A 15,736-nucleotide genomic window follows, 5' to 3' on the forward strand; every position below is an offset into this window, starting at 1 on the left:
ATCCACCCATTAATTCAGTAAACACAGGCTGAAGACCAAGCATACGCCAAGTCCTGCACAAGGCTCAAGAACTGAACTATAAACACAGCTGACACCCCTGTCCAGGAGCCACTTCTGCACTGATTCTACACAACACCAAGTATCTCTAGGTTCTTCATAAGTGTAATTTTATAACGAAAATCTTGTGGGTTAAAAAACTAGGGTCCATTTAAATAGGATCAACAGACAGAAATTAAAACACATTTTCACTTCATTATACCCTTTAAAAAGCAATAAAAATATTCTAGACATGGGTTATTTGTATTGCAAATATTTTTTACCATCTTATAGAAAACCTTCCCAATGGCATCTTTTAATTAACTTATGAACAGAAATTCATAAATTTAATATGTTCTAATTGATCAATCTTTTCCTTTATGGTTAATGCTTCTGTGTACAAAATGCTTAATAATTTAAGAATTATTTCCCTACTCTAAATTCTCATACATTATCTTTCAATGTAAGCTTTATTGCTTTGGCTTTCATATCTAAATTTGCAATTGATTTGGAATTAAAGTCTTGTACAATGTATGGTGAAGTCAATATTTAGTTTGTTTTTCCATATGGCTATCCAACTGATTTCAAATCATATACTGCAAAGACTGTCCTTTACCCCACACCCCATTACAGTGCTACTATATCATTTTCTTCATGTATCAAATGACTGCACACATATATATAATATAGCAGTGTATGGTGTAGGTTTATTATAAAGTCTTGTTACATGCTTAATCACATATATGATTTTAATATAAATTTTAGAACCAGCCTGTTTGTTTCTATTTAAAAAAAAAAGTCTATTGAGATTTTGATTACAAGTACATGAACCCTATAGATCAATTTGGAGAAAACTGACATTTAATAATATTGGGTCTTCAGACCCATGAATACAGGATATCTCATTTATTTTAGGTTTAATTTCTTTCAGTAATGGTTTTCAGTTTCAATACTGGCCTTTCACATGTTTTTTCAGGTTATTTCCTAAGTATATTATATTTTTTGATACTATTGTTAATGGTAGGTGTTTTTTATTTCACTGTTCTGATAGCATACAGAACTACAACTGATTTCTGTATATTGACCTTTTATCTTGCAAACTTGTTAAACTCTCTATTGGTTCAAGTAGATTTTTTGTAGTTTCTTGCCTTATTGCAATGGCTAGAACCTCCAGTACAATGAATAGAAGCAGAGACATCATTTTCTTATTCCTATCTGAGGAGGAAAGCATTCAGCCATTTACCATTAAGCATAATGTAAGATGTACATTTTTCATAAATGCCCTTAATTTATCAGGTTGAGCTAGTGCCCTTCTATCCTTACTTTGCTGAAAGATTTTATAAAGAATAGATGTTAGATTTCTGTCAAATTCTTCCTCTGTGTCTGAGCTGATTATACATGTTTTAAATTGTTAAAATGTTGAATTTTGGTGGTTCATTTATTTTAAATTTTGAACATTCATTTTGATGAACACTAAGCCAGTATTCATTTCTGGGATGGACCCCATTTAGTCATGATATATAATCCTACTTATGTATTTTTGGATTCAATTTTATATAGTGTTGGATTTGAGGAGTGATGAGGGGGAAGGAGAAAGAGAATCCCAGTAACGAATTAGAATACATTTTAGTGTGAAATCTGAATCATTAAACAATCAACAGACAATGCTTTAAGGCTACACATTAAGGCAACATTGGTTATTTAAAATGTGTATAAGCAACAAGGACACTTTTGCAAAAGGCAGTATAAATTAAACAGTTTCTCCAGCTTAGGAAAAGAAAAGCTATTACAAACCAACTACACATCCAAAATGGTATCTTACAACTTAACTGCTATTATTCTAGTGCAGGACAGATTATTGCTCAAAACTGCACATTTCAGAACACCAAGAAATTTTCTTTTTTTTTGTTACATTTTAAGCAAGACAACATCTGAATAAAGACTTAAATTTAAAAAAAAAGAAATCTAAATCATTAAAATCAACATTTCACATCTAGTGTCCCACAGATAGTTTCCCAAGACACTTCATAAAAAAAAGGTTTCCTGGTCAAAGACCTCTGTGAAACACTACTCGCTATATGAACCTCTCTTAGAAAATCATAGTAAATATTAGCTAAATATTACTAAAGGACCCAAGCAGGCCTGCAGTTAAAAAAAACAACTTCATTTATATTTAACTTATTTAAGCACAAAATGCTTTCTTTGTGTAACATATTTTAATATCCCACAGCTTGACCAATCCTAAGAAGAGAAGACACTATGAGAAATGTTATGCTAGATTATAACAAAGTGGGTTTCATCACACCTCCTGATGTGTGACAATGTCTAAGCAAATAAAATTATGAAGAAAAGAAGCCAAAGTAAAACAACAACAAAAAAACACAAAAAAGAACATAAAAATCAAAGGAAACTTAGAAGTGATTTAATCTAACAATCTGCATAACAGGGAAATCACTTCTACAGTATCCCAGACAGAGGTCAAAGAGCCTCTGCTTAGAAATAAAACTCTGTATGAAATACTCATGTCGCACATAAGCTTAGTAATACAATGAATAATAACGCAACAAACTTTTCTTTGCATAATATCTAACGCGGTTCCATGTGTCACTGGATTCTTAATGCTTTTACAGAATAAGAATATATCAATGTTTGTATACTGATTTAATATCATCATATTTCCAAAGGCCAAATATATTTATGTATTATCTCTTTCCACTAATCTCCTCACAAATGAAATAAAAACACATTTAATGTATAAATATGTTAAACATGCATTCAGTCTTCTAGATTATAATTTCCATGATACAGGATCTGTGTCATCCACGGCTGTACCCCCAGTTCTTAGGTCAATGCTTGGCACAAAATGAGTGCTGAGCAAATATTTATTTAATGAATGAATAAATGTATCTCTGTCATAAAAACATCAAATAATAATTGCTAGAGTTTAATAAGTCTAAAATCAATGGTGAGTAAAATTATGATCAAATTCAACAAATTTGTCAACCAATCTTCAATTAAAAAAGGCTGCCCAAAGAAGGTGCTGCCTGAATCAGGTTTTCAATAAGGAAGAGAAGTTCACAAGGTTTAGACGAGGCAATGAAGAGAGGAAACCTGGGAAAAGGAAAGGACACATCAAAATACCCAAAAGCAGAGCACAACATCTTATAAGTAAAATTAAAGTTGGCAGGTGGTGAGAGATAGCTGGGGGGAGTTAATATCAGAAGGTTAGGCTAACAACATAGACAGCTGTCCGCTCATGAGAAAGCTGTTATGATATTTACTTTATCCAGCTGGTATCAGAGAGCTAATGCTGGGTTTCAAGAAGCTAAGAGAGGGAAGTTCATTTTTTGAAATACAACCTTTCTTGCTCTGTGACAGAGTAGAGGGGCTCACAACCACAAGCAAGACCAGTCAAGAAGCTACTGCAGCAGTCCAGACAAGAGATGATAAGGGCCCTCACCAAGGTCTCTTACTTCACCTCAACCAGCTTTCAACACAACTATCTCACTTTCTGGAAACGTTCTGTGTCCCACATTCTCCTGGATTTTCTTCCACATTATAGCTACTTTTTCTAAGTTCCTTTTGCTATCCAACATTTATGTTGGAGTGCTCTATGACTTGAATCTTTATTTTTTTTAAATCTACATTCTCTCAAGTCAACCCATCCAGTCCCATGACTTTGATTACTAACCATGTATGATTACTCTGAAATTTCTGTCTACTACACGCATCTGTTCTGAGCTCTGAGCCACAAACACCAATATCCAAATGACCACCTGATATCTTCACAATTCCTTAATAGAAGATTCCATCTCCCATTCTTCAAAAAAAAAAAAAAAAAAAGGCAAGCTTCTCTAATCTTCTTTATCTCTTTACATGTATCACCATCTACTCAGTAGGTCAAGCCCAAACTTCTTAAACTTTTGGGTCTCAGGACCTCTTTATCTGAGAACCCCAAAGACCTTTTGTTCATGTGGATCATGGCTATCAATATTTCCCACATTAGAAATTAAAACTGAGAAATGTTTAAAATACATACTAATTCATTTACAAATAAAAGCAATCACTACATGCTTATAAATAACATATTTTTATGAAAAATAGTTAACTTTTCAAAAATTAGAAGAGAAACATTGTTTTACATTTTGTAAATTTCTTTAATGTCTGTCTTCTACATTCAGTTTGTTGAGATATGTTGTTTTGGCTAAAGTATATTTTTAAAAATCTGGTCTTACACAGATGTATAGTTGGAAAATACAGTGTTTTAATACCCACTGTGGATATCCCTGTGGATACTCTTTTTTTTTTTCCTATTCTTTTTTTATTTATTTATTTTTTAACATCTTTATTGGGGTATAATTGTTTTACAATGGTGTGTTAGTTTCTGCTTTATAACAAAGTGAATCAGTTATACATATACATATGTTCCCATATGTCTTCCCTCTTACGTCTCCCTCCCTCCCACCCTCCCTATCCCACCCCTCCAGGCTGTCGCAAAGCACCGAGCCAATATCCCTGTGCCATGCGGCTGCTTCCCACTAGCTATCTACCTTACTGCGTTTGTTAGTATGTATATGCCCATGACTCTCTCCCGCCCTGTCACAGCTCACCCTTCCCCCTCCCCATATCCTCAAGTCCGTTCTCCAGTAGGTCTGCGTCTTTATTCCTGTCTTGGATACTCTTCTTTAGTACTAACACCAAACTTGACAAGTGGCAGATTCATAAAGGTTAACTGCAATGTGGACTGTCAAAACTTACCAATGAACTTTTGTACTCTGTAATGTGAAAATCCAATGGTCTCTCTTGCCCTCTAAATAGATCTTTTACTCATGCATGATTTTGTAACATCATGCACTGGTCATCTGGAAAATTTTAGTTCCCTTAGTTACTCAGATCCTCTATAAATGTTGACCATTTCATTATACAATATTCAAAAACACATTCATTAATATCACCACTAATCTCATCAGAAGTCTTTAAATACCAGGAAGATGCCAAGGACAGGGTGATGAATATAATTTTTCCAAAATTCCAACTTTCACTTTAAAAGTTGGAATTTTATCATTAGTAACAAACAACGTCACTTGATTTCCCTTAAATGACAGGCACTTAATTTTCAAGAAAATGTCTACAAAACACCTAGGTTTGAATGTCAGTTGCTGTTTCAAGAGAAAACGGTGTCCCATGAAAACAGTAGCTGTCAGGCTGCTCCTCCAACACCTGAAGAGAGGCTTTTCTCAAGACAACTTTGATTTGCTGCCATGGCGCTTAAAGTCTACTTCCCATTTCATTGCACATATTAAGGGACTTGTACTCAAAGGTTGAAATGTGATAAAAATAATACTCTTTAACTGCTTCATCAAGTACACTTTAAAATGAAACTCATACTTTTTAGTACTATTCCATATGGGTAGAGAAGACAGAGACTAGTAGTTTGGTATTGCCGCACTGATTCAAGCTAAGGCATCAGTGCTTTTACAAATAATGTCTTAATATTACAAAAATCATTTGCTCTTGCAGACCACATGAATGAACCTCAAGGACCCCACCCAACCCCCGACCCTCACCATCCCCAGAAGTCGAAAGACCACACTTTCAGAAGCTCTGGTCCAGTCAAAAACCTAGAATTCGTCTGTGATTCTTCCCTCCCCCTCACCTCCCTGCTCCCCATTCCAACACACCAGAAAGTGCCATTTGTTCTATTTCCAAAATAAATCTCAAATCTGTCCATGCTTCTCTACTGCCACTAATACAACCCTATAAGGTGTCATTATATCTCCGCCAGAGATTACTCTCATAGCCTAGGAAGTGTTCTCTCTTCTTCCACCATTCTCTTCACAGTGGTATTTCCGATCTTACAGGAAAACCCGAACGAACTTTTTGGCCACCCCAATATTTTAAAAACACAAGTCACTTCATGACACTCCCATTACTCTTGGACTAAAATCCCAACTCCTTGCCAAATACAGGAGGGCCCTGTAAAGCATCTCTTGCCTCCCTCTCCCACATCAGGTCATCCTAGTCTCTCCCACTAATGACCTGCCATCAACATGAAAACCCCTCTGCTCTTGAAACCCTCTAAGTCTTTCCTGGCTTCAGGGCCTTTGTACGCTGTCCCTACCTTAACAATCCTCTCCAAAGTAGGACCCAGCCCTTCCTGTTTACCTTTCATATCATCACCCTTTCATTCCTATGGAGCAATTATAGCAATTTATAAATTATCTTGTTCATTTTTAAACTTGTTTATTGTTTATCTCCTCTGCTATAAGGCAGGTAACATAAAGGCAGGACCTTATCATTTTGTTCCCTGCTGTACTCCCCCAGCAAGAACCTGGCACATAACGGGCACCCAATAAACATCTGCTGAATGAATGGAAAATCAGGAACAGAGGACAGATTTTACAGTGGCTTATGTTTAGACGTGTAGGACTTCTGACTGATTAGAAAGTTAAAGACAACTCCAGAAGTCATCATTAGCTTGGAGGACACAGGGCACAGTAGTAGCACCATCCAAACTAGACTGATAGAGAAGAAACCAAAATAGGGTGGGTGTTAGGAAGAGCAGGGTACAGGATGAAAATGATACAGAAAAACCTAACTGTGAGTTATTAGGAGAAAGGCCATATATAAAAAGTTCATAACAGCCACATTTTGCCAAGTAGAATCTTTAGGAAAGGGGAATTCAATACACTGTCCTGTAATTCTCATATCGATTATTTTTATTAGCTAAAGCTCTTCAATGTGTTTGAAAACAGTTCTCTTTTTTAAAATGGAAGTATAATTGACTTACAGTATTATATTAGTTTCGGGCATACAACACAGTAATTTGATATTTTTATAGAATATACTCCATGCAAAGTTATTATAAAATATTGACTACAGTGCCTCTGCTGTACATTGCATCCTTGTAACTTACTTATTTTTTACCTAGTAGTTGTTCCCTTTACCTATCTCCCCCTCTCCCACCCCTCTCCCCTCTGGTTAACTATTAGTTTGTTTTCTGTGTTTGTGAGTCTGTTTCTGCTTTGTTATATTGGTTCGTTTGTTTTCTTTTTTAGATTCCACATACAAGTGAAAACCTACAGTATTTGTCTTTCTCTGTCTACATGTTGTCTTTCTCTGTACATCCGTGTTGTTACAAATGGTAAAATTTCATTCTGTTTTTATGGCTCATTAATATTTTATTGTGTATATATGCCACACCTTCATTATCCATTCATTTGTTATGGAAACTTAGGTTGTTTCCATGTCTTCACTATTTTAAATAATGCTATGAACACTTGGGAACATACATCTTTTCAAATGAGTGTTTTCATTTCCTTTGGATAAATACCTAGCAGTTGAATTGCTGGATCATATGGTAGTTCTATTTTTAATTTTTTGAGGAAGCTCCATACTATTTTCCATAGTGGCTGCACCAATTTACATTCCCACCAGCAATGCACGAGGGTTCCCTTTACTCCACATCCTCTCCAACCTGTGTTATTTCTTGTCTTTTTGATGACACCTATTCTGACAGGTGTGAGGTGACATCTCATTGTGATTTTGACTGGCATTTCCCCAATAATTAATGATATTGAGTATCTTTTCATGTGCCTGTTGGCCATCCGTATGTCTTCTCTGTCTATTCAGTTCTCCTGCCCATTTTTTTAATTGGATTTTTTTTTATATTGAGTTGTATGAGTTCTTTATATATTTTGGAGATTAACCTCTTACCAAACGTATCATTTGCATATATTTGCTTCCATTCAGTAGGCTGTCTTTTCATTTTGTTGATGATTTCCTTCTCCATGCAAAAGCTTTTAAATTTGATTAGGTTCCATTTATTTTAGCTTTTGTTTCCCTTGTCTAAGGAGACAGATCAAAAAATATACTGCCAAGACCAATGTCAAAGAATGCACTGCCTCTGCTTTCTTCTAAGAGTTTCATGTTTTCAGGCCTTACATTTAAGTTTTTAATCTATTTTGAGTTTATTTTTGTATATTGTGTGAGAAAATTTTCTAATGTCATTCATTTATATGTAGCTGTCCAGTTTTTGTAACACCACTTATTAAAGAGACTGTCTTTCCCCCATTGTGCATTCTTGTCTCCTTTGTCATAGACTAATTGACCATATGAGCATGGGTTTATTTCTGGGCTTTCTATTCTATTCCATTGATCTATGTGTGTGTTTCTGTGCCGGTTCCATACTGTTTTGATTTCTGTAGCTTTGTAGCACAGTCTGAAGTCAGAAAGCATGATACTTCCAGCTTTGTGTTTCTTTCTCAAGAATGCTTTGGCTATTTGGGGGTCTTCTGTGGTTCCACAGAAAATTTTAAAATTATTTGTTCTAGTTCTATGAAAAATGTCATGGGTATTTTATATAGGATTGAATTAAATCTGTAGATCACTTTGGGTAGTATGGACATTTTAACAATATTAATTCTTCCAATCCATGAATATGATGTATCTTCCCATTTATTTGTATCATCTTCAATTTCTTTTATCAATATCTTACAGTTTTTCAAGTACAGATCTTTCACCTGCTTAAATTTATTCCTAGGTATTTTATTCTTTTTGATGCAACTGTAAATGGGATTGTTTTCTTGATTTCTCTTTCTGATCTAAAGATAGTTTCATTATTAAGTGTATAGAAATGCAATAGACTTCTGTATATTAATCTTGTATCCTGCAACTTTACTAAATTCATTGATTAGTTCTAATAATTTTTTGGTAGAGACTTTAGGGTTTTCTATATATAGTATCATGTCATCTGCAAACAATGGCAGTATTACTTCTTTCCTTCCAATTTGGATGCTATTTCTTTGTCTTGTCTGATAGCAGTGGCTAGGATTTCCAAAATTATGTTAAATACAAATGGCAGGACTGGGCATTGTCTTGTCTTTGATCTTAGAGGAAAAGCTTTCAGCTTTTCACCACTGAGTATGAAGTTAGCTGTGGGTTTGTCATTATGGCCTTTATTATGTTGAGGTATGTTTCCTCTATACCAACTTTGTTGAAATTTTTTATCATGAATGGATATTTAAATACTCCAAATATTTTCATATATATCCACAATCTCAGTACACATTAAAGTAAAACAATTCTTGTGTGTAGTCACATATTTTGCAGAAAAGAAAACTACAAAATTAAGAATCTGAATTTCAGATATAAAAGCTAACTCAGTGACAAAGTACTTATTTATAAGCAATTGTGTCTGTCAGTGGACTAATTCATAATTCACATGACCCTGGTAAGAAAATTATTAAGTAAAATACAAAATACTATATATACTATAAACGATAATAACATAGCCCTCAGTGGCAAGGTATTAGATAGCCATCTTAATTTGAACACTGAAACAGCATTTACAGCACCATTCCTTAAATGAAAACAGTACCTTTCCTAGTTCCCATATTTTAATAAACTTATAAAATACAAAGCCCTGAGGTAGTTATAAGCAAATTAAATCATGCTAAATTTATACTTTTTTTCTGAATATTACTTGAATTGAATAACCTCAGTTAATATGTTCACCTTGGCCAAAATCTTCAACAAAATGAGCTTTATTCTGTGTCTATAGACATCCTCAATGAATTAATTATTTCTTACAGAAACTGCCTTAAAATCATACATTTCAAAACAGTAACCTGATTTTTTGGTCAATTATAAAGTACAGTACTAAACATATGACAGAATAATAAAGATGAGACTTAAATATGCATTGATATTTGTAAGAAAATCATTTTGTGCATTTTATTTGTGATCGTGATTTTGGTCAAAAAAGTTATAACTAGCCATTAAATAAAAAAATTTAATTATAGTCAATATTAAAGAATGCTTAGCTAAAGAAAAATATTTCCTTCATTCTGCAACAAAAATTACTTAACAATAAAGACTTAAAGGTCAGTCAATCTTGCAATCTTTCAATTAAACTTCTAACTTAAAGCTTAAAGTAAATGCAATTCAACTAACAATGGGTATGTATAGATTCTATTCATTAAAAATCTTTCTTCTGTTTCCAAACATATATTTTGATAATTTCATCATTCTATCCAGTTTCTCAACAACCAGTTTTGACACAGTACTAAATCCTAAATATTGAACTATGTACATACCAATCTCAAGAGATTTCAGATAAACAATGATCAACTATATCGTTCCTTATCTAACACATACTTTTCTATATTATTAAAGACTCCGGAAGCTACTTCCTGCTACTCATTACAGAAATTTTTAAAAAATATTCTCAACAAAGGAACAAGTTAAAAATGGCAATCCAAGTATAAAATAATAAAATTATAGCACTGGAAAAGAAGCAGTAGAAGACCTAATTCTAGTTTAAATCTAGCGCTACAGTTTCATTCATAAAGCAGAATGTTCTGCCTTATTTTTGTTAATAGTTATAGGCACAAAGAAATGTACATTAGAAATAAATATAAAAAATGTTCAATATCACTGATAAAGAATACAAATTTAAGCAACAATGAAATAGTATACACCTGATAACCTTTCAAAATGACACATATTTAAAAATTATACATAATGCTTACATATGTGTAATAACCTTTCTAGAAAGCAATATGGCAATAAACATTAATAATCATTCATACACTTTTACTCAAGACTCTCAATCCCACAACTCTATCCTAAAGAAATAAATCAGTGAGTGAATTTTGGATTATATACAAGAATGTTTATTAAAAAGCATTTATCATAAAGGAAAACTAGGAACAACATAATGGTCCAACAATATGAAAATGTCTAAATAAATTACAGTAAACATACAAACTAGAACCCTAGACTGACCAAATGTTTATTAAAAATTGTAATGATATTTAAAGATGTACCCAGTATAATGTGAAGTGAAAAAGCAAGATTTGGAGACAAATTTCCATGTTACATGTACTCAAAGTATACTGTTCTTATCAGTAACAAGTAGATAATTGTGTCGTGATTTGTTTAAGCTAACTATCTTGCCAAAATATCAGCCAAGTAAGGTTAGGAAATTATCTGTTTTATACATCACTGCATCCCCATGGTGGCTGGCACAGAGTTAAACATATAGCAAATATATAGTCATCTATGATTCTAACATGATTTCATAATATTTTAAATCAAAAACAGGAAGTTGCCTAATAGAATAAAATTATTTTTAAGAAAAGCACATTTGTATACATGTATGGGTATTAAAAACATTACAGGCAAACGTAGCTTCCATAATAGCAAAAGGATAATTCAGACCAACCCTCCCCTCCGAGGGCAGTTAGTTACACAAAAGAAATATTTTTCAATCTGCTTGAATGCATCACGGAGCTGTGGAAATAGGGAAGAATTAAAGGACCAGTGTCTGAGGGATGAAGGAAACCAAGGAGAAGTGGGTCTAATATCTGGGCATTTTTTGCACTGCCTGTGGAGGGGCAGTTATGATGCCGAGAGGCTGTACAGCACTTCCAGCCTCTTGGGACTAGAGAAAGTGTAGTCCACGTCTCAACAAGGGGCTGTGGCGAACAGCCCCACAATTTGGGTTGGGACCTTGAAAGCCTTAACCCTGGTAAACACACCTTCACAATACTAAATCATCTGAAATCCTGAAACTGGATTGAGGTCATCTCTGATAGCTAAAACCCCCAGGCACCTGGCAGAAACACATGAACATACACTCTGGAGAAAGAGAATATCTTAGGTTTCAAATTACTGCTACAAACAATTCTACACATATAATCTCAAATGCATAATAAAAAATAACTAGGCACTCTAGCAAATAAGACCACATGAACAAAAATCAGCAGAGAGAAAAGACAGAATGAAAATGCTCTCAGACAGAAGGTGGAAGATGCAGGAAGGAATCATAAATAAAGGCAATGGCAGACATTTAAGTAAGTATTATCGGCATGAACCAATAGATAAAAGTGATTGTAGAGTTAAAAATAAATCTAGAATTGAATACATGAAAACCAATATATAAAAGAAGGTTAAATGGAGATAAAGCATGTTAAGGTTCCTATTACAATGTCTGGAAAAAGGAAAGTACAAATTAGCCTTATCTTTATTCTTCTAGTCTACTTATCTTGTGCAAAATTTATTTTAGCACTTCTTTTTATTATGGTATAATTTATATACAGAAAACTTGCCATTTTCCTGTTCAATTTCCATACATTTTGACAAATTTAGTCTTGTAACTACCACCAGAATCAAAATTAGAACAGTTCCATCAGCCCATAATGGAAGTATCACTGCTTGTTTATCCACTCTCCAATTAACATACATTTGCATTGTTTTCCAGTTTGGGACAATTACCAATAAAGCCACTATAAGTATCTGCATACAGGTTCACATGTAAGTTTTCACTTCACGTGGGTAAATATCTAGGAATGGGATTGCTCAGGTAACGTTAGATTTTAATAAGGATGCTTGTAAAATAGAAGGTCTTTATTTGGTATGATAATAAGAAAACGAAAAGTACCTGAAATCATCCTGCTTCCCACACACCTCCTTGTGGTCTCAGTGAGGTTCTCCTTACTCATTCTTCTTTTGTTTACTCTAATAAAATCATCACAAAAGATGGTATCATGTTTGCCTTTTGTATTTGTATTTTTGTCAAGTCATCATGTGAGGAAGAAGGAAATAAGAGATAGAATTTCTAATAAAAATTATGGCACATTGAGAAATGTATTGAACCTTTTAATTTTGTGGAAATGTAGACATTACCGTCCCCTGACAATTCAATGACTTAGAATTGGTCTAAAATAAAATAAGTAATTGGATGCTGAGAGAACGTAAATGCTGTATTTTCATTGAACGATTAAACCCAGTATGAGGAGAGATGTTTATGAATTCCTATTCCTATAAAATGCATATGGTTGTTGACTAGTCAATAGGAGTGGTGTATTGAAAAAAGTAGAACACAGATAGCCAGAGAAATATTTAAACTGTTAAATATAAACTTTTTTGATATGGAATAATTTATGGTGAATTTTTTCAAGAGAGTGAAATGAAGAAAAGTTCACAGCATTTGGCAAACAACACTTTCTTTGAACTAAATCTTTTTAAAGCTGTTGTTACACTTCAGACATGTTCTCTGAAACATCTGAAAGAAGGGTTCTACGTTACAAGGCAGATAAGTGTCTACTGAAAAATCACTTTAATGTTGTTTTATGTTAAAGCATCACTGAAAAGTAACAAAACAAAGGTTGAGATAATCAGGACTGATGGTTTTATTATGGTTCTTGCTGACACCTGCTGGTTCAATCTTATCTTCCTCCTTAATATATACATCCATGTATAAGATATAAGCATCTTAGATGCAAAAGCTTGTAGCACGTGAAACAGAATCCTTAGATTAATCAAGGGACCAAAGACCCAAAAACTAAATGAGCATGTCAGGAAATCACTTCCCATATCCACTGAGTTACTGAAATCAGTGTTGTGGCTTTACTATAACTCACTTCCCAATGAATTTAATTAATACAAATTGCCTGTGACCTAATATTTTGATTCTGCCTTATTATTTAATTCTGATACTAAAGTTACGTTTTTAACCTTCAACTGCAAAAGCCAGTAGGTCATGCTGTTAGAACTCAAAAATGCCAAAAAGCTGACGTCTTTAAAAGTATTATCTAGGATAAGTTTCGATTTGTTGTTAGCAAATTCAAAATTCTATTCTTGTAAATAAGATGATAATACATGTCACTTACTAAGTCCTCAAATTTTTACTCTCTTCCCTCCCTCCTTCTTTCCCCTAAACCCATTATAAAATATTATTTTAGAGGATTGTGATCATAGCTACTACTACATTGCAACCTTTATTACCGATCACATCAGACATCATGCAAAAGATCTGAACGCATGAACAACTTTAGATGAAACAATTTCTTCAGGATTACAAATTAGTAATCGAATTGCAAGGAAAAAGATTTTAAAACATTGGATTTCATAATGCTAAAAATGCTTCATTCTGTAGTTGAATCACCCTCTGAATAAATATATCAAACCTGAAAGAATAAAGTTTCTTCTTCCTAGAAACTTCGGTGTTTCATATTCCTAACATTAAAAAAAATTTTTTAATGTCTCTTAAGGAAAAGAAATGCTCCAGTGAGCCGTCTTTTTACTTATCTTTTTACTTGCTCTTACTCTTTCCCTAGTTCAGCAAACCTAGTAAGAAACAGGCTTCGCATACCACCATTCAGTAGGGGAAAGGATTAACTCAAATCCAAGACCAAGGATACACAGGAGGAAGTCAAAAAGTGTGCAATGTAGGCTGTGAGTAAATACATTTCCTTCATTTCTTAATTATGCATTAATATGTTTCTTCCACAGCAAATAGTTGTTTAAACCAAAGTAAGAGGTATTTTCAAATACATCATTCTGAACAAAATTAATCGTGAGTGCAGCCCATGAATCAGTAGTTTGCGACCCTGGTTGGCTATCAGGTCACCTGTGGAGTTGTTCTTGTTGTTATTTAGCTGCTTGGGCTCCCCGCCCAGATTCCTGCCCCCTGATTCTGACTGAACAGGTCTGGAGTGGGACTGGCATCTCTCTATTAAAGAATAAATGCATACCATTTCTTCTAGGTTATCCATTTTATTGGCATATAGTTGCTGGGATATATCTGGAGAAAAACCATAATTCGAAAAGACACATGCACCCCTATGTTCATAGCAGCACTATGTACAACAGCCAAGACACGGAAGCAACCTAAATGTCAGTCGACAGAGGAATAAATAAAGATGATGTGCTGTATACATACACACACACACACACACACACACACACACACACACACACACAATGGAATATTACTCAGCCATAAAAAAGAACAAAATAACGCCATTTGCAGCAACATGCACCCCTATGTTCATAGCAGCACTATTTACAACAGCCAAGACACAGAAGCAACCTAAATGTCCATCGACAGAGGAATAAATAAAGAAGATGTGGTGTATACATACACACACACACACACACACACACACACACACACACACACACACACACACACAATGGAATATTACTCAGCCATAAAAAAGAACAAAATAACGCCATTTGCAGCAGTATGGATGGACCTAGAGATTGTCATACTGAGTGAAGTAAGACAGAGAAAGAGAAATATCATATGATATCCCTTATATGTGAAACCTAAAAACAGGGTACAAAAGAATAAATACATAAACAGGTACACATATGATGATGGTGCACAACTCGGTTTGCAAACTACGCAGCATTAGAACTTAATAAGGAAGTGGGCCAGTCTATTTCCCGCTTCGCCCTTGTGTCCAGGAGCGTCACTGCGGCTGTGCTGACGAGCACTCTGGCCACCAAATCTGCCACTGTGCTGGGCCCTCTAACAGCGCTGCTTCAGAGGCAGGCAGAGAAGACGAAAGCAGCTCACACTCAACATCTTTCTGAGTCTAAGCTGGACCCCAAAAGAAAGAAGCAGTGGGGTTTTTACTCCAGGACACTGACTGGTGACCTGGAAGAAGGAGGAGTTGGGGAGGGGCAGCCGCAGCAGGAGCTCGAGACTCTCTCTGATGGATTTCTGTTGTTAGCATGTTATTATTATATGTTATTTTTTTTTAAAAGGGAAATTAGAAGGAACACAAACATCTCTCAGCAACACAGAAGTCTCTTCTGAATATCTCCCCCCCTCCTGGTTTAAAACAGATTATCCATTAGTTTCAAATCCGTATGTAATCTGACTTATTCCCTAAATTACCATGTT

The 15,736-nt window shown here is 34.4% G+C and overlaps 1 protein-coding gene across 3 annotated transcripts in view; it reads right to left on the reverse strand.

The window, feature by feature from the left end:
* NEK7 (NIMA related kinase 7) overlaps positions 1-15,736 on the reverse strand; it is a 150,615-nt gene that overhangs the window by 97,298 nt on the left and 37,581 nt on the right. The gene's annotated exons all lie outside the window — the stretch shown is intronic.

This window comes from Grampus griseus (genome assembly GCF_964374135.1).
Source record: "Grampus griseus genome assembly, chromosome: 1".
NCBI lineage: Eukaryota > Metazoa > Chordata > Mammalia > Artiodactyla > Delphinidae > Grampus > Grampus griseus.